Source organism: Lynx canadensis, chromosome D1 (genome assembly GCF_007474595.2).
Source record: "Lynx canadensis isolate LIC74 chromosome D1, mLynCan4.pri.v2, whole genome shotgun sequence".
NCBI classification, from domain to species: domain Eukaryota; kingdom Metazoa; phylum Chordata; class Mammalia; order Carnivora; family Felidae; genus Lynx; species Lynx canadensis.
The window spans coordinates 88,880,219-88,899,660 of record NC_044312.2 but is presented as its reverse complement, the minus strand read 5'-3'; the positions used below and the strand labels follow the sequence as shown (position 1 = coordinate 88,899,660).

General features: G+C 42.7%; 1 long non-coding RNA gene across 1 annotated transcript; it reads right to left on the bottom strand.

Moving 5' to 3' along the window:
* Positions 1-5,344: 5,344 nt before the first annotated feature.
* LOC115525712 lies at positions 5,345-10,783 on the bottom strand. The gene is made up of 3 exons (XR_003972444.2): positions 10,543-10,783; positions 9,840-9,963; positions 5,345-7,936 (listed from the first exon to the last, which is right to left on the bottom strand). It is a non-coding gene; the product is annotated as an uncharacterized LOC115525712 (long non-coding RNA).
* Between the last annotated feature and the right edge of the window lie 8,659 nt (positions 10,784-19,442).

The following is a 19,442-nucleotide window of genomic DNA, read 5'->3' as shown; positions in this document are numbered from 1 at the left end:
TTTTGTATTTTTAGCCCCTTTCTTTCTGGGAATTACTCCATCTTACATGATAGGCAGTCAAACACATGGCTTACTTCTCCCACTCCAGGCTGGCCACCTGAGGACCTGATCCCCCTGGCCCAATAATTGGTTTGGAGAGGTCATTTAACTCAAGGCAGACAAATCAGAGTGATCCCCAGAAAGTTGTCGGAATTTATTAGGATACAGGTGCCCTTTCTTTTCTGGGGTTACAAGTGGTAATAATTGTGCAAGTCAAGAGCTGCCAGTGATCATCTTTGCTATCAACTTACATGAGAATAAAACCAATAACCACCACAGACAGATGAAGAGAGGGGAATGGTGACCAAATGCTCCAGTTTTCTCCAAACTAAGGAGTTTTCCAAGATGGGGGGATTTCAGTATCCCAGACTAACTGGAATGGTTGATCACCCTAGGCTGGATCCCTAATGACGTCATTTGAACACCTCGATTTTGATGGGTGTGAAGACAGTCTGTTGTTACACTGCTTAGTCAAGGGAATCAATAAATTAACTTCTTTGCTTTAGCAAGTTGGATGAGGTTTCTAACACTTGCAGTTTCCTGCTCCCCAAATAAAACTGAAATTGCTATTAACCTGTGTTGTTTTATTATAATTTCCATTAGATACAATCACAAGAGCTCAATGACCATTATTTTTAAATCTATGGAGCCCTAAAAACTCAAGAGTAACCAAGTTGGAAACCACTAAGATGGTTTCACCTTTTCCTCTTACAGATGCTGAGTGTAAGTTTTATTCTACCATTGATTCTTAGAGTTTAAGTTCCATATTCACTTCCCTATAAAAGAAAGGAAAGGAAAGAAGGAAGGAAGGAAGGGAGAGAGGGAGGGAGGGAAGGAGGGAAAGAAGAAAGAAGGGAAGGAGGATTAAATAAGCTTTCCACAAACATGTCTGAAAGTAGAAGACAAAAGAAGTGTTTTGTAAGAAGGAATTTGGAAATGGAAATGGACTGGTGATAATTCAACTTTTCCTTTAGAATAAACACGTGTGGGCTTTTCATCAGATATTTAGCAAATGTAACTACATGCAAGGTAGAGTGCCTAAGGCAGACAGATAAATGGATGTCCAGTGTCCTGAGGAGTCCAGCTCAAAGCAAATTAGTCAGGGAAGGATTTGAGGAATGTAGGCTCCACCCCTGGCCATTACCACCATTTGATTGTTCTTCGGTCTTCCTCTTTACTGCGAAGCACTGCTATTTATCTGGCTATTTCCCTAGGTAGGGCAAATATTTCAACAGATGTGAACCATGATCAGCATTACCTGCAAGGGAGAAAGAACATCCTCACAGGAGACTTGAATGTATATATTTTGATAACAAATAGAACAAGCAGACAAAAATTTGGTACGGATATAGAAGTGTGAATAAAGTAATGAATAAACTTGACTTAATGGAAGTACATAATATACTGTACCAGACAGCCACAGAACATATATTCTTTTCAAGTATACATGGAATGTTTACTAAAATTGACCATATGTTAGGTCATAAAGAAATTTCAAATGACTGAACTAATATAGAATATAATCTCCAACCACAGTGGAAGTTAAGGTTGTAAAAAGTCATTTTATTTTTTTTTTATTTTTTTTTCAACGTTTATTTATTTTTGGGACAGAGAGAGACAGAGCATGAACGGGCGAGGGGCAGAGAGAGAGGGAGACACAGAATCGGAAACAGGCTCCAGGCTCTGAGCCATCAGCCCAGAGCCTGACGCGGGGCTCGAACTCACGGACCGCGAGATCGTGACCTGGCTGAAGTCGGACGTTTAACCGACTGCGTCACCCAGGCACCCCAAAAGTCTTTTTAAAAGAAAAAAGAGAAGTAAAAAAGAAAAAAAAATGCCCAACTGCTTAGAAATCAAATGATACCTTTTAAATAACACATGAAACAAAAAAGTACCACAATAGAAACTAGAAAATAGTTTTAATGGAAAGATAATAAAAACAATATGCATTAAAATTTTCAGGATATAGCTAAGAAGGGATATATATTATCTTAATAAGTACTATAGAACGGCTAAAAACCAGTGATCTAAGTTTTCATATCAAAAAGCTGATAAGCAGCACCTGGGTGGCTCAGTCAACTAAGGGTCCAACTTCAGTTCAGATCATGATCTCAGAGCTCGTGAGTTCAAGTCCTGCATCAGGCTCTCTGCTGTCAGCACAGAGCCCACTTTGGATCCTCTATACCCACCCCCCTGCCCCTCCCCTGCCTGCACTCTCTCTCTCAAAAATAAACATTAAAGAAAAAAAAAAAAAAGCTGACAGAACAAATTAAACCCAAAGAAAGTAGAGGGGAGGAAATTAAAAAAAAACAAAACAAAAAAAAAAAAAAAAAAAAAAAAAACTAAAGAAGCAGAAAGCAAAAATATAGTAGAAAAAACTTAGTCAAATGTTGGTTTTAAAAAGATTAACAAATTGATAAACTTCTATCAAATTAAGAAAATAAGAGAAAAAAAACACAAATGATCAAATCAGGACTTAAAAGGGGGACATTACTATAGACATTAGAAAGACACTAACAGTATCTTATGAACCACTCTAAACAGATTTGACAATATAATACAATGAACAAATTTACTGAAAAACACGAGTTAGAAAAAACCAGAAGAATAAATTAAAAACCTAAACAATCCTATATAATAAAAGTAAATCAGTTATAAAAGTCCTTCTCATTAAGAAAACTTTGTTTTAGCCCAAGTTGGCTTCACCAATTTATTCTTCCAAACATTTAAGAAGCAAAGAGACCAATCTTACAGCTGCTCTTCTACAGAGCTTCTCACCTCTTTTTAGGAGATCACAATAACCTTAAAACCAAAATCCGACAAGGAATTTATAATAACAAAAAATTACAGACTACTTTCTCTCCTAGACATAACTGGAAAAAGTCAGAGCAAAATATTACCTATTGGAATCTAGTATTATATAATAAAGGTAATACACTATCACCAAGTTGGGTTTATTGCAAGAGTATATGTGTAGTGTAACATTTGAATATGAATCCATGTAATTTACACGCTAATAGAAAAAAAGGAAAAAAATCACATGATCATCTGAAAGGTATAGAAAAGGTTTAATAAAATGTAAAACAAATTTATGATAAAAAAAAATCCTCAGCAAACTAGGAATAAAGTGTAACTTTCTTAATTTGTAAAGAATACCTAAAAAGCCAATAAAAAAACAACATAATTAATGGTAAAATATTGAAAGCTTTCCCCATGAGGTCAGGAATGAGACAAAGACACTACCAAATTTCTACTCAACATTGTACAAGATACTATAGCCAGTGCAGTTGAATTTCTATATGCTTGCCACCAACAAATAAAAAATGAACTTAAAGACATTACCACTAACAACAGCATAAAAATATCAAGTACCTACAAATAAACCTAATGACCAATATCTAAGACTGCTACATTAAAACATAAAGTTCTATTGAGAGAAATCGAAGACATAAATGAAGGGACATAACATGTTGTAGACATGTCAGTTCTCCTCAGATAGATCTACAGATTGAATATAATCCCAAGTCAAACACCAAATTGATTCTGAAATCTACATGGAAATACACTGGGCCAAGAATAAACAAGGCAATCTTAGAGAAAACGAATAAATATGGAAGACTTACCCTGCCAAATATTGAGGCCTATTTTTACGACAGGCTGGTATTGGTAGGAGGGTAGCAAAGAGACTGAGGGAAAAGAACAGAAAATCTAGAAAGAGTCCCACATATAATTGCCCAAAGACGACAAAGGTATTACTATGATGCCAAGGGGCAAAAGATGGTCTTTTCAAAAAGTCATGCCAGATAAAAAGTCATTAGATAGTCGTATGTACCGATAAAAATAAATCTTTCTCCAACCACAGACAAAAATCAGTTCCAGATAAAGTTTTAGATTGGAATGTGGAAAGGTAAAATAATAAAGCTTTTGGAAGAAAACAGAAAATAATGTCTTCGTGAATTTGGAATAAGCAAAGATTTCTCAAGTATGATATAAAACTGCTAATCACAAAAGAAAGAATATATAAGTTAAAATACCTTAAAATTAATAGCTCATTCAAAAAAGTCACCATGAAAAGCATAAAGATGAGCCACAGAGTGGGAGAGGGAATCGATATACACACAAACACAAAGGCTTATATTTTTATGTGTAACAAGACCACGTATCCAAGAAATATCCACATCCCCATATCCAGGTCTAATGAAAACCTCATATACAGGAAATACGATCAGTTTCTACAAATTAATTTTTTAAAAGGCAAAATTTAAAAAAATCAGATAGGCAAATGGATTGAATAGGCTATTCTTAAAAGAAGATATCAAGGTGGCTAATAAGCACATGAAAATGTGTTCAATTTCATTCATCATCAAAGAAATGTAATTAACATCACCTGGAATGGCTTCCTGAGCAGGCGACCTGTGAGGTCACAGAGAGCTTGCCCTTAAAAGGACCCTGCACTTGGTTTACTGCTTTGCTCTCACTGCCTTGAAATTCCTAATAATTTTATTTTATTTATTTTTTAAGTTTATGTATTTATTTCGAGAGAGAGAGAGAGATAGAGAGCACAAGCAGGGGAGAGGCAGAGAGAGAGGGAGACAGAGAATCCCAAGCAGGCTCTGCACTGTCTCTCAGAGCCCGATGGGGGGCTCGAACCCATGAACCGCGAGATACTGACCTGAGCAGAAATCAAGAGTCCGACACTTAACCAACCGAGCCACCCAGGTGCCCCCCCTGATAATTTTAAATAAGAAGTTCCACATTTTCATTTTTCACTGGTTTCCACAAACTGTATAGCCAGTCTTGCCCTCTATAATGGCTAAAATGAAAAGACAGCTGTTGGTGAGGATGTAGAGGAACTAGAATGCTCACATACATCTAGCAGGTGTAGAAAGTGCTTTGATTACTTTGGAAAACAGCTGAGCAATATCTATAAAGGTGAACACAGGTATAACATGTAGACCAGCACTTCCATTCCTAGATGTATTTTCAACAAAATGTGTCCTTAGGTCCACCAAAAGAGAACGCCCAAGAATAGTCATAGTGGCACTATTCACTCCAGTGCCAAACTGGAAACAACCCAAATGTCAATCAATAGTAAAACGGATAGGGTCCCCTGGGTGCCTCAGTCGGTTAAGCATCTGACTTCGGCTCAGGTCATGATCTCACGGCTCGTGAGTTCGAGCCCCGAGTCGAGCTCTGTGCTGATAGCTCGGAGCTTGGAGCCTGCTTCAGATTCTGTGTCTCCCTCTCTCTCTGCACCTCCCTCACTGGCACTCTATCTTTCTCTCTCAAAAAATAAATAAGCGTGAAAAAATTTAAAAAAGTAGTAATATGGATAAATGCATTTTTGTATGTGTATATAGAATGCCATACATCATTGACACAACACCATGATATGAGTGGATTTCACCATAAAAATATGAGGGAAAGAAGCCAAACACACACACACACACACACACACACACACACACACAAAGTACACAGCACACACACACACACACACACACACACAAAGTACGCAGTGTATGATTCCAATTAGAAGAAGTTCCAAAACACGCAAAAACAGATTGACTGCTTTTGAAAGTCAAACCACTGGCGAGGGGCAGAAATTGGAGGAGGACAGAGGGAAGATTTCTGGGTACTGCTTCCATGGGACTGTTCACTTTGCAAGGCTTCACCGATCTATACCGTTCATTTGTGCGTTTTGTGGTATGTGCAAATGTTATAACTCAACAAACAGGTTTCTTTTTTTTTTTTTAAGCCAAGCACTTGCAAATTGTAGGGGCCCAGGGCAGGCTGCCACAAAGGCATATTGATTATTTTGAATTAAAGCTACTTGGGCAACAACGGGTACAGGGACACTCAGACCCTTCTCTGTGCCCCAAACCCCTACTGAAAGCAGCAAACGAATCTCCATATGAAAAATACCCTCCTTGTACGAAGAAGTAAAAAGACATCCTTATCACCAGAGATAGGGACTTGAAAGTCAAGAAAGCTATAAAATAAACCTCGAGTCCTTGAGTCCACCAGCGGGCCTCAGCGCACACGTAATAAAACTTTGGGTTTTTCCCTCCTGTAAACTTGTTTCATATAAATTTAATTCTTGGTCCAGCTGGAAGACCATGAGTGTAGAGGAAGAATCTTCCCTCCCTGACAAAATCGAATGCTTTTGTTTTCATAACCATTTTCTCTGCGATAAACCTAGTTTGGAAGGCAAAAGCTGAACATCAAATCTCAGAGCTCCACCTTTCCCAGAGCCTTGATCTTGGGTAAGGTATTTATACTTTCAGTGCCTCAGTTTCCCTGTCAGCGAAATGGACATAATAATAGAGCTCTTCTCATAAGGTCCTTGAGGAGATTAGGTGTAAAGGGGTCAGAACAATGCCAGGAACCTAGGAAAGTCTCAATAAATCTAAGTTGTTGCTGTTTCTGCCCATTTTGGCCCAACCCTGTTCAGCCAATGGAGGAATGAATGGCCCCAATGCTTGGGGAAAGAGAAATAATAAATTATATTTTTCAAATTCATCCTGCTATATCCTTAGAATCCAAGACTTTGATTTTTACAAAGTCTTCTTAGCCCCTGCGCTCTGGAGATATTAACATGCAAATGGAGAAGAGAATAGGAGACAGGATGCTTGTGCCTTGGGAGAGGTTTCTTCAGTCAGTAAGGTCCTAACCAACGGAATCCCACATTAGAATAAAGCGTACCTTCCAACAGTCTTATCTTCAGAAAGGTAGCCCTAAGTAGGTGATTCAGAGAGAAGTTCGCTTGTCCATGGTGTAAATGCATCCGTGATGTAGTATTATCTCTGGGGTATTTCTGACCCTGGGATCTCACCTTTCCTCTGCTCTACCTTTTGGGAATTCCAATACCTTAAAAGCTGGCTCTGCTCTTCTCTTCTTGGACATCTGCCAAGCTAATCTCCCAACACTGAAGAGTATTATGAAAGTTAAGTTGCATGAAGAGGAATAATAATTCTGTCCTACCAGTATGGCTTAGGGTCAGTACTGCCTTTATAAATTTGTGTGTTTTTCTTGGCAGCTGCCCTATACTTTCTCTGGCCACCATGACTTTACCCCCACGTTACCACATCATTGAGCTATTTATTCAGTTAAGTTGGCTGAGGAACTCTGCCAAAAATTGTTATTAGGAGGCTAATCTTATACACCCCCAAGCAACCAAAGGATTCTCAAAGTGGCTCTCCCTGAATTTTTTTGAGCCTTAAAAAAGTCTCATTTTTCCTTTTCTTATTGAAGCAAGATAAGGAAACAGAGTTCCAAAGAGGTTAAGTCACTCGGTTAGAGTTGATGATGGGGCCAGAGCTAGAATCCGCCACAGTTCTCTCCATCTCTCAGATGTTAAGATCTGAATTTAAGTGAAACAAAATTATGAAGCGAACAAAGAGTTGAGAGTCGAAGGTCTGTCTTCAGTGTGAATCACGCGGGAGCAAAGGCTCACATCCAGGCGAGAGGACGCAGATGCCTCTGGACTCTCCCTAGATGCAGCCTGGATGATGGAGGCAGACCATCGCTGCCTGACAAAGGAAAAGTTCTCCCTAAGGTGCTTTAAATTCTCACGTCAAGTCCTCTCATTTTTTATCCATCTTCAAAAGCAGGTTAATAAAGACTTGAGCTTCAGGAGTCAGACTGGAGTCGCATGAGATTCTTCGGAACTGCCAACAAGAAGCTGTTAATAATTCCAGTAATTTGATGAACATGCCCAAGGGCTCTGGGCTGCCGGAGTCAATAGCTACCCGGGTTGTGAGAGGGAGCGTTTCTCACCAGCATGGTGCATTGATCTCATGCCAGCTACGGTGACTCAATTTCTCTACATCAGGGCACCTTCTTTTCTTCACTCCTGAGAGGAGACTTTCTTTTCCTTATTCATCCCCACTTTTGTCTGTATTAAAAAAAAAATGTCCAAAAGGTTCTCTTGATATTTGTTTCTACTCCAATCAGCAAATATTTCAAGTCTGAAAGTGTATACATTTCCCGAAAACTGAGGGGGAAATGAAGCTCATCTTTGGAATCACCCCTGCTGCCTGTTCATACACAGGTTAGAAGGAGGAATATTGATCCCATTTTGTCTACCAGATATAATTCTGTGTGGTGGAGGAGAATCGACGAATTAAATTCACATAGAGAGTCAATATCCTAGAGCACTGGCTCTAAGGCAGATTAAGCCTTGATCTGTTACAAAATGTGTAACTTTCAGCACGTACTGAACATCCATTAGCCTCAGTTTCCTCATCTGTAGAATGGATATAATAATAATAATAATAATAATAATAATACTTGCTTCATAGAGTTCTTGTGAGGAACAAATGAATGAATACTGCCACTCTGTAAGCATCAGCTTAATGTAACTATTACAGTGTAATTAATACTTCCTGAGGTGACTGGCTGGGAAAGGAAAGGAATAGAAATATCTTCATTTTACAGGGGCAGAGTAGACTGTGTTAGAGGAAAGTGATTCCTGCTAAGCAGGCCAGTTAGCGTCAGATCAGGAGAGAAAGCTCATGTCTTCAGATCCTTTATTCTTTTCCTTTGACATAGAGCCAAAACCTGGCTGGGGCTTTGTCCTCCTGCTAGTGACAACTCTAACCCAAGTCCCCGAGGGCCCAACTCAACCACTTTCTAGCTCTGAAACCAGATCACAGTCCCCATTTGCATTTTTCAAATACCCAGTGTGCCAACTTCTACTGTTATTTTTCCTAGCAACTGGCAAGATCAGATTTTAAAGTCTTGCTGTGATGCAGGGCACTTGCCTATGAATTCAGGGAGCCTGGACCTTCTTCTGCGAGGCAGCACAGCAGAGCATCTGGAAGCTGGGTGTGACGGGGCGTCATGTGTCCCGGCTCTTCCAGGATATCTTAGTGCACACATACAGTCCAGGACTAATTAGCAATAACACCCTAGTTATTAAGCCTCCAACTTCGGCTCAGATCATGATCTCACGGTTCATGAGTTCGAGCCCCACATCGGGATCTGTGCTGACAGCTTAGAGCCTGGAGCCTGCTTCGGATTCTGTGTCCCCCCCACCTCTCTCTCTGTCCCTCGCCCACTTGTGTTCTCTCTCTCTCTCTCACACACACACACACTAAATAAATAAACATAAAAAAAAAAAACTGTCTCAGTTTAGTTTTTTTTTTTTTAATTTTTTTTTAACGTTTATTTATTTTTGAGACAGAGAGAGACAGAGCATGAACGGGGGAGGGTCAGAGAGAGGGAGACACAGAATCCGAAACAGGCTCCAGGCTCTGAGCGGTCAGCACAGAGCCCGACGCGGGGCTCGAACTCACGGACCGCGAGATGGTGACCTGAGCCGAAGTCGGCTGCTCAACCGACTGAGCCACCCAGGCGCCCCTCAGTTTAGGTTTTAAATATGATATCATCTTAACTACAGAGCCAGAATGTCCAGACTCAAATCCCACATACTATTTGTTCGGCAAGTCACTGCACTGTGCCTTGGTTTCCCCTGCTGTAAAATGCAGACAATGATAGTAATAGGAACTATACCGGAAATCGTGGTGAGACTTAACCGTGTTAATACGTAGGGCGCCTGGGTGGCTCAGTTGCTTGAGCGTCTGACTCTTGATTTTGGCTCAGATCATGATCTCACGGTTCCTGGGATCGAGCCCCGTGTGGTGCTCTATGTTGAGAGCACAGAGCCTACTTGGGATTCTCTCTCTCCCTCTCCCTCTGCTCCTCAGCCACTCCCTCTCTCTCCAAAATGAGCAAATAAACATTAAAAAAATAAATATGTTAACACCTACAAAATGCTCAGAATACCTGTCACATACCGTGTGCTATGTCGAGGTGAGTCACTATTAATCTCTTTCCAGCGAAACCATCGGATACTCTAGCCCCATTCAAAAGTGTGTTAAATGAGAAGTGTGACATCCGCTGTCCTTGTATTATGGAGTCCTTTAGGGGTCAGAGGAAAATTTGAGGTTAAAACACATGAAGCAATTTGTGATTTAAGGTATTCTTGCTTTTCTGAGAGCGTGAATAATACATGAAGCAATAGAATAGGAGAGAAAAAGCACTGAACAGATTGTCATTCGCCGTGGATCCCTTTTCCTTCTTTGTTTTTTTCATGATACTCTTTAAAATTTGTAACGGATCAGACATTTATCTCCACATCCCACTTCCATTTTTCTCTCATCCCTAGACATCACGCCAATGTCTTCATCGTTTCATCTGGGTGCATTGTGCGAAGTACGTAGTTTTGTGTTATGTTCCTTGGTCACATAGGATCCCATTCCTTCGTATTTTCACCAAGCGCTGTATTTTTAAGGTTCATCCATATTTTTATGGGAACGCATACTCTCTTGCATGTTACGACCGCCTAATACCCCACAGTGTGTGCCCCGTTTGATCAGCGATACGCACCGAGGCCACCCCCAACTCTCTGCCACGAGGGACTGCACCACAATGAACAATTAGCTCACAGATCCCTGTATTAGTCAGTTCTGCTGCTATAATGAAAACAAAACAAAATACCTCAGTGGCTTCCAACCACAAAGGTTCCTTTCTTGGTCACGCCACAGGTTCCTGCTGCTGGCAACAGGCTCCTTCCTATTCCCTGCGTCTTCACAGCAGCGTCCACACTGAGGAAAAGCCCTTATTTAGGACAAGCCCTAATCCTGGCAGGAGAAAAAAGAAAAAAAAAAAGCAAAAGAGTTGGAGGAAACCAGCAACAGCGCTTGAAGCTTCTGCCTCAAGCGGCACGCAGAGCTTCCACGCCTGGTTCACTGGCCAAAGCAAGTCACGTGGCTGAGTCTGACCCGGAAGCGGAGAAATACAGCGTCTTGCAGACAGGCGCTGGAAAGCGTGTGGAGGTGAGTGGACGACCCTGTATGGGGAAAGGCGGCAAATAATTGCAAATAATAATAAAGTCTACCACTCTCAGAGCTCGGTAAGAATTTCTTTGGGATTTATGCCCAGGAGTGGGATTGCTGGATGATGCCGGCTGCATGCATAGCCCTAATTTCATTAAATAACTCAGATTAATCCAGATAACACTCTCATCAGTGCACATCAGTGCATGTGGGTTCCTTTATCCCTGTACCTATACAACACTTGCATTTTACAGCTTTCCCGTTTTTTGGTCACTAGGTTAAAGGGACATCTTAGTGCTTTAACTTTCATTTACTGACTATTATGATTTGGAGCATTATTCATTTATCTATTTATTTGTAAGGTTTCTTCTTAATTACCCATTAGGCAATCTTTTCCCATTTGCCCACAGGGGCTGCTCTCCTCATCTCGTTGGGTAGCAGGAAATCATAGTGCTATCTGTAAATGCCTGTTCAGTTTTAGACACGACAAAAATCTTTATCTTTCCTGCCATCTGTCTAGTGACTTTGTCCACATGTTCTTTGTTGAAAAGTAATCCTTCTTTTTGGTCATGAAGCCTTTTCCTTCCTCTAGGTCACAAAAATGTTTCGCGCTTTTTTTTTTCTCTAACATTTGACATTTTTACTTCCACACTTAGAACTTTAATTCACCCAGAACCATCTTAGTAGGGACCCTATGTTATTTTTCTCCAAATAGTGAACGAGTTTCCTCTGCTACACAATCTGGTCTTTCCCTACAGGATCACAATGGCTTCTGTGCCATGTATTAGGGTCTGAATGTCTCCTCTCTACAATGTTTCACCGATCTGTCCAGTCTTGTACCAATACCAACTACTTTTTATTACAATCACTTTGCAATACATCTCAATGACTGGTTAAGGCAATTCTCCCCTAGTTTTCTTTTCTAAAGTTAACTTAGCTATTCATGGCCCTCTCTTCCTCCAAAGACATTTTAAAATTCCTTTTTCAAGTTCCTCAAAAAGCCCAACTGGTTTCTGATTAGCATTTAATTTAAGAATTAATCTGAGAATAATTACTACCATTATAATGTGAAATTGCCCATTCAAGAGCATAGAATAGCTCCATTCTCCACTTACTCACATCGGTTTTTATGTTTTTCATGAGATAAAGTTTTCTCCATAGAAGTCACGTATATTCTAGATCAAATAATTTCTAGATACCCTATAATTTTTGTGGCTTTTTGATATGTACCCTAATGTGGATGAGACTTGGGTTCTGGATTTTGCTCTGTCACTGATTACGCCGTATGATTATTAGGCAAGTCAGTCACTGCTTCTTGATGTCAGTTTCCTCATTGACAGAGAAGACTGAAGCTGTCGGTCCCCATGGAACCACAGATAACAATGACAAACGCACATTAAAATCTCAAAATGTGCCAGTCCTTGCAGAGGGAAGTGACTGCGTGTGCAGTACTTAGCATGTCTGATACCTAGTCGGCACTCAATTCTGTTAGCAACCACTGTTCCCATGCTGATATAAAATGAAACAAGTGGACACTTGGAGAGGTGGAGTGACTCTCCCAGGCTCATTCAGCTACTAAGTGGCCGGTTTGGGACGTAACGAAGCACGCGCTACACCTTGCAGGTGAAACCCCTTGCAATTAGCGATAGGTCTTACCTACAGCCTCGGACCGGGATGGTTTGAGTTACCACCTCAGAAACGCCCTGGTTAATCTTGACTGCCAGAGCTCATGCCTGGCTCCTGAACACCAGAGGCCATGAATAAAGTCCAGGGCTTCATTGTGTGCGCGGCTGCTAGAGTTACCGTCAGCTCTGGTTGCATGCGCTTGCTCTTGTAGAACATGGTTTTTCCTAGAAGTCCGATGTGTTCCTGGACGCCACGGGCTGATAGTGGAGTCAGATAACAGCCCAGGAAGGCAGCCCAGGTTTGCAGGACAGGAAGTGGGTGCCATCTAGCCAGCTGGGCGAGAATCAATGCCTCTGTCAGATTGCACATGGAGGCTGAGATGGGGACAGTGGAAATCTGCGGGGAAGCGAGGCTTCTCTCCCTGGCAGCCAGGGCAGTTGGCCCTGAAGCCCGTGAACCCCACAGCCTGTAGCCAGGTATGAGAAGAGAATGTGGGGAGAGCCTCCCGATGCGCTGTCCTGCTTCCAAATCATAGTCCTTCTGTCAACACCCTTCCAGCTGCCAAGAGATAAGAACCTAACTCAAACTAGCCTCCTAAAAAGTAGCTTCAGCTGGCTTACCTAGAAACAGACATGTTATTAGCTTAAGTAACTCCTGGTGGTTTTAGTTCTGTTCGATCCCGGCCGGATGTTAGAGCGATTTCACCAGTCTCTGCCTCCATCCCCCGGCGCCCCCACCAGGCAAAGCTCTCTCTGCAGGAGCAAAATATGGCTATAGCAGCTCCAGGTTTATATCTTCCTTAGGATGGAGTCGTATTCAGCATCCATATCAATCCCCCTACAAACGACTCTGGTTCTGCTTGGGTCGAGGTCCACTGGCAGGAAATGGAAGGTTGAAGCATGTAATTGACAGACGCACAGAGTGTGCGAGGAGCATTTCCCCAAAGGAAAAGAGAAAAGTGGTAGATGTCCATTACCCTTCTCACACTATTCTCCACAGAGCCAGGGGCATGCACAGCCCTCGCTGATTCCATGATCTGTTCCATACCATTTCCTGCCATCGCCATCCTCCCGCCATCCCTCCTGGGCTCTGGACACCAGATCATGGACTACTCAGATCATGTTACATCTTTTCCTTCACATCCCTGGGCCCCTGTGCCTGCTGTTCCTCCTTCTCAGTGTCTTTCTGTTACGGTGTGGTCAGCTGCTTTCTAGAACTTTCTCTGACCCTCCTGGGCAAATCGAGTACCTTCCCACAGCAATAGGTGCCTCTTTATCACTTCGTATGGTAGTCAAAATTTTGGAGAAGGTCACATTTGTCTCCAGGTTAGACCTGAGGTGACTGAGAGTAGGAATTCATTCTTATCCTACTGATCTTTGGAGGAGTAAGTGTGTCTGTCTCATAGAGACTGTTCGTTCACCCCATAGCCACCCCTCCTTCCTTGCTACTGAGCCCTGACTTGGAGTACTTTGTACCCAGCTAAATGCTGACTCACTCAGCCTTCCCTGCAGTCAGTAATGAGCATACGACATAGTTCCTGGCCCAGGAGATCTGCTGGGGGACATCTTCTGGGGTGGGAAGCCATCTCTGAAATAGCTCTTGCTTCCTTGTTTAAAGGGATCAGATGAGTTTGACACTACTGTTTCCTCCCTCTTCCCTGCTTTGTTCTGATATTTGGGACCATAGCAGCCAGCTTACAAACAAGAAGAAAGGGACAAAAGAATCACCTCAACAGTCTTAACGTGATTAAAGTTCTGGACCAATGCCTGCAGCCACTTTCCTATGGATGTTAGGTCAGGAGAGTCCCCTGCCCCCCCATCTCTGCAGTCTTGCCTCCACGTGGGAGATCTCAGATTGTACAATACTCTGGGTTTTGTGGAAGTCATTGTGGAATAGAGAATTCGGGGGGTGGCCTCCTATCTGATCCCCAAGTTTGAGAAATTGTGCCATGCCTAAAAGGCACATACATCTCATCAGTAAGTAATTGTGAAAATGAAACATTTTTGGGGGGCTCCTGGGTGGCTCGGTCAGTTGAGCGTCCGACCTCGGCACAGGTCATGATCTCATGGTTCGTGGGTTCCAGCCCCACGTGGGGCTCTGTGCTGACAGCTCGGGGCCTGGAGCCTGCTTCAGATTCTGTGTCTCCCTCTCTCTCTACCCCTCTCCTGCTCACGCTCTGTCTCTCTCTCAAAAATAAATAAAGATTAAAAGAAAAAAAAAAGAATGAAACATTTTTTTCTTTCAATGTATGTGTGTGATTTTTTTGAACACCTACTAGGTTGTTAGCACATAAATGTTTATGAAGTTGTACGTGCCTAACTACTTTGTAATTTAACTGTGAGGTATTTCTTTTGCCTTAGGACACTGAAAAGCTTACTGAGACACTCAGGGTCCCTTTCGCGGAAAAGTCTGAGAATCTCTGACTGAAGGAAGAAATGAATGAACAGAAAGGGAAGGTTACGTGTACAAAGTGGAAGAAGGGTAGAGGAATTCTCTTTCATTCTTCCTCTTCACAAGGAGAGTCCTCTTCTTTATAAAGGAATCCTGGACGATTCTCCTTTTTTGAAATTATCATATCAGTTGCCACTGTGTTTCTGTGTTGAAAAGTTCTCTGGCTTCATCAGTGCCTCCCTTCCCCCACTCTCGTAGCTCTCTGAGGAGCACACCTCCTCTAGGAAGCCCCCTGTGACTAAGAGGAAGTCATGTGATTTTCTTCCTTCCTCCTCATCTTACTCAAACTCAGCAACACCGGCTCTCTGCCTGGGCAGGAGGGGTTCATTGCTGAGCTCAAGTGGAATTGGTGACCTCAGCTCTTACAGTGACCGCTTGTTTTCTATCTCTCCAGCACAGATGTCTTGGTCTCAGACTGTAAACTCTTGGGTGAGTGCTCGAACCAACAGAAAGCCAAGCTCATTTAACAAAAAATTCAACAACTATCTCTTAGGAACCTGCTTGGTGTCAAGCGTTTCTTTTCTGATGACTAGTTTGCCAAGGAGAGCCCTCGCCTTCATCTGGGCAGCCGCGGCTGTCCCATAGGCTGTGCGTGCCCCGCCCTGCACCTCTCCAGGGCTATGATTCGAAGTGACAGCCAAGACAATGGTATATCCTAGGAGCTGTGCGTTATGGCGACCACCCCCTGGCAGCACTTGCTGTTCAATTAAAAAGAAATTTGTATCTGTTTATTTATTTTTGAGAGAGAAAGAGAGAGAGAGAGTGGGGGAGGGGGAGAGAGAGAGGGAGACACAGAGCCGGAAGCAGGCCCTAGACTCGGAGCTGTCAGCACAGAGCCCCATGTGGGGCTTGAACCCACAAACTGTGAGATCGTGACCTGAGCCGAAGTCGGGCTCTCAACCGACTGAGCCGCCCAGGCGCCCCCATACCCGAACTTTAATTCAATTCAAGTGGCCATTGTGACAAAAGGAAAATTAGAAGGGCCTCATGCTGGGGGCCTCATCTATTGCTAGATTTTGGGCCCTGGGCTTCATGTGCCTTATTTCACTTAGTACTCAACACCCCATTTTTGAGCCCCATATTATGGGTGAGAGACTTCAAGAGGCTAAGTTACTTGCTCAAGGTCACCCAGCTAGCAAGGGACTGAATGAGCTAATCACTGGATAGGAATAGTCGTCACCATTCGGTGAATACTCATTCACCTCCAACTGCATGGCAGGCAGGGCTAAGGCCTGGGAATCAGACTCCAGGGCCAGGGGGCAAACACCCCTCCTACAGGAGCAAGTGAACAGTTCATTTTCCTTGACCAAGTTGTTCCGCCGCGGCTTTATAACTAGGTTTCTGGTCAAACCTGAAAATGAAAAAAAAAAGAGGCTCATGTCTCTGCACAACATCTGGGGCGTCCGTATGTAAAACAGACATCGTGCTTGTACAGTGGGGGAAAATCCGAATGAGTGAAGCATTTAGCAAGACCCCAGAGTGTGTGATGACATACTGGGGAGCCCTGACCCCAGGCGCGGAGGGGTGGAGTTTGAGTGAGGGCACCGGGGCTGGAATCAGGCTGGCTGGGTTGAAGTTCTGACTCCACTGCTCACAAGAGCGAGTGACTCACTTAAGCAGCTTGGAATTTGGTTTCCTCATTATGTGAAGTGGGATCACAAAAGTAAGTAACAAGGATGAATCTCTCAAGCATTACGCTAAGTGAAAGAAGCCAGAACAAAAAGGCTATGTACTGTATGATTCCATTTGTGAGACGTTCTAGAAAAGGGCATGAAACAGATTGGTGGTCACCTGGGGTTGAGAGCACAGGATTGACTATAAAGGACCATGAGCAGAGTATACAAATATTTTCATATTTGGTATTTTGGTTGTAATGTATTTATATATACATGTATATATTTCTCAAAAACTCTATAGATGCACACCTATAAAGTGTGAATTCTGTATTTAAATTTATCTCAATAAAACTGACTTAAGAAAAGGAAATCGTTTATGGGTTTTTTTTTTAAGTTTATTTATTTTGAGAGAGAGAGCATGAGCAGGGGAGGGGCAGAGAGAGAGAATCCAAAGCAGATTCCATGCTCAGCACACAGCCCGATGTGGGGCTTGAACCCATGAATCTTGAGATTATGACCTAAGCAGAAATCAAGAGTCAGACGCTTAACCAACGGAGTCACCCAGGTGCCCCCACAGCCAACAAGAATTCTACAAAACACTGGATTAAAAAAAATTGAAAAAAAGGGGAGCCTGGGTGGCTCCGTCAGTTAAGCGTCCGACTTCGGCTCAGGTCATGATCTCGCAGTTTGTGAGTTCGAGCCCCACATCGGGCTCTGTGCTGACAGCTCAGAGCCTGGAGCCTGTTTCAGATTCTGTGTCTCTCTCTCTCTCTGACCCTCCCCCGTTCATGCTTTGTCTCTGTCTCAAAATTAAATAAACATTAAAAAAATTTTTTTTTAATTGAAAATTTCTTCATGAATTGTTTTAATATTTATCACTTAGTGGAAAATGACAAAGGAAATACTAAATTCACTAGAATAACTGCATAATCTTTTAATGCACCTTAAAAGACCATCATATTAACACCAAAGTGAAAAATAAGGGATGGGTAATGAATTAAAATGGCAATTTCATCTATAGTGTTTTCTGGATGTGCACAAGTATTTGTTTAAGAGGGTAAAAAAAAAAAAAAGTACTTGGGCCAGTCATATATGCAGCTACTCTCTCCCTTTTCCCAGAATCAGCTGAAAGTTGCTTGATTTCGGAAATTTCTTTAATTGCTTTTGTCCTCAACCTCTGGTGCTAGCCTCTGCACGCGCACGGAAACCTGACCCAGACACTGTGGTGGGCTGGCCTTGAACTGCTCAGAAACCGTTGTCCTGCAGCCTCACGAGGCTGAGCTCTCAACTTGAGGTTGAATCCCGCCTCCACCATCACCTGCTGGGTGACCTGGGGCAAGACTCCATGTCTCTAAGCTTAAGTTTCCTCATCTGTAAATTCAAGGAGTAAGACTGGATGCTCCGCTAAAACCCTTCACACTCCCAACTTCTAGAATCCTACTTACTGCCTCTGGAATGGAAAGGCAGACTTGCTTTGGTTAGCTTTCGATGTCTACTGAAACATACAACATACAGGCAAGGACTGTTGCCTCCTGCTGGTGCTGGTTATTCATTAGAAGAGAGTTCAAATGATTTTGCGATTATAACAAAGGTAAAGTAACTCAATGCTAAAACTGGCCTCTCGCTTTTTTAAATATCTCAGTAGATGTTTTTGAAGATCTCTTTCCTTGATTCATTTATTCATTCAACAATCAATTTTTGATCTGCTTTGGGTGCCAGACAAGGCGCTAGGTATTAGGGATGCAGAAATGAAACAGACATTGACGTTAAGCTCAAAGAGCTTCCAGGTGAATGGAAGGAGGCACAGGGGCTATGAGAGAAGTCTGTTCAGGGTACATTCGAGGTCTAGAGAAGGACGGGGTGGGTTCTTCCAGGGAGGAGTCTGGAAAGGCCGCATGGAGCAATTGAAGCTGGAAGATGCGTCGGTGTTTGCCAGATAGAGGTGGGAGAGAGGGGCCTTTCGCAGCATGCCTGGGCGTGTGCAGAAGCCTTGTCTAATCTGGAAGCCACACTTAGGTCAAGGTGGTAGGACTGTAACCACGTAGTGGAGCCGGTGAAAGTAGGAGCTAGAAGTCCTGGACGGGTTTTCTTCAAGCAAACGCTGATCTGCTCAGGGAAGGGGCACACCAGATGCTGCACAGTTGCTGGGGACAACAGAAGAGGAAGCCACCATGTCCCAACTCAACGGCCAGCCATTGACATTGGCGGATCATAGCTCCGTTGTGTGCGATGGGTGTGGGCACGGTTCTCCAGGGCTTTCTAGGGATTTGACTATGAGCAGACTGATTTCTTTCCAAATCAGATCATGGTCATTATAAACAGCACAAGGGGGAAGACATTTGGTTGAGTTTTCCTTAGAAATGGAGTCAGATTTTTTTTTTTAGAGACTGTTAAGTTCATTGCTTAAGCATAACATCAGCAGTTACAGGTTAAGAAATAAAGTCATTTTTTTGTAGGACAATGACACACAAGTTTTGCAAGCAAGCACCCCAGCTCCGGGTTTAGCTTTAGGTGAGGGGAAAAGTCCGGGTCTGGGAGCTGATGAAAGTACACTGCTAGGCTCTTCCAAGCCCACAACACCGAGAGAAGCACCTCGGACCTTTTGACTCCTCCTCTTAACTGGAAAGAAGTTCAGAAAGGAACACACTTAGAGACACAGCAGTGCTTTGGAACAAAGGTGGGCAGGAAAGAAAGTTGCAAAAAGAGCGAAGGCATATCATCTCTTTGCAAAACTACCAGCTCTCTCCTCCTTTACAAGAAGGTCCCCCATTAAATGGGACCATTCTCCTTCTTTTGCCTTTGGGCTTTCATTTCTTCCTACATTCCTTCCTTCCATCTCTCCCTTCTCCCTCTTGCTTTTTCTTTCTTA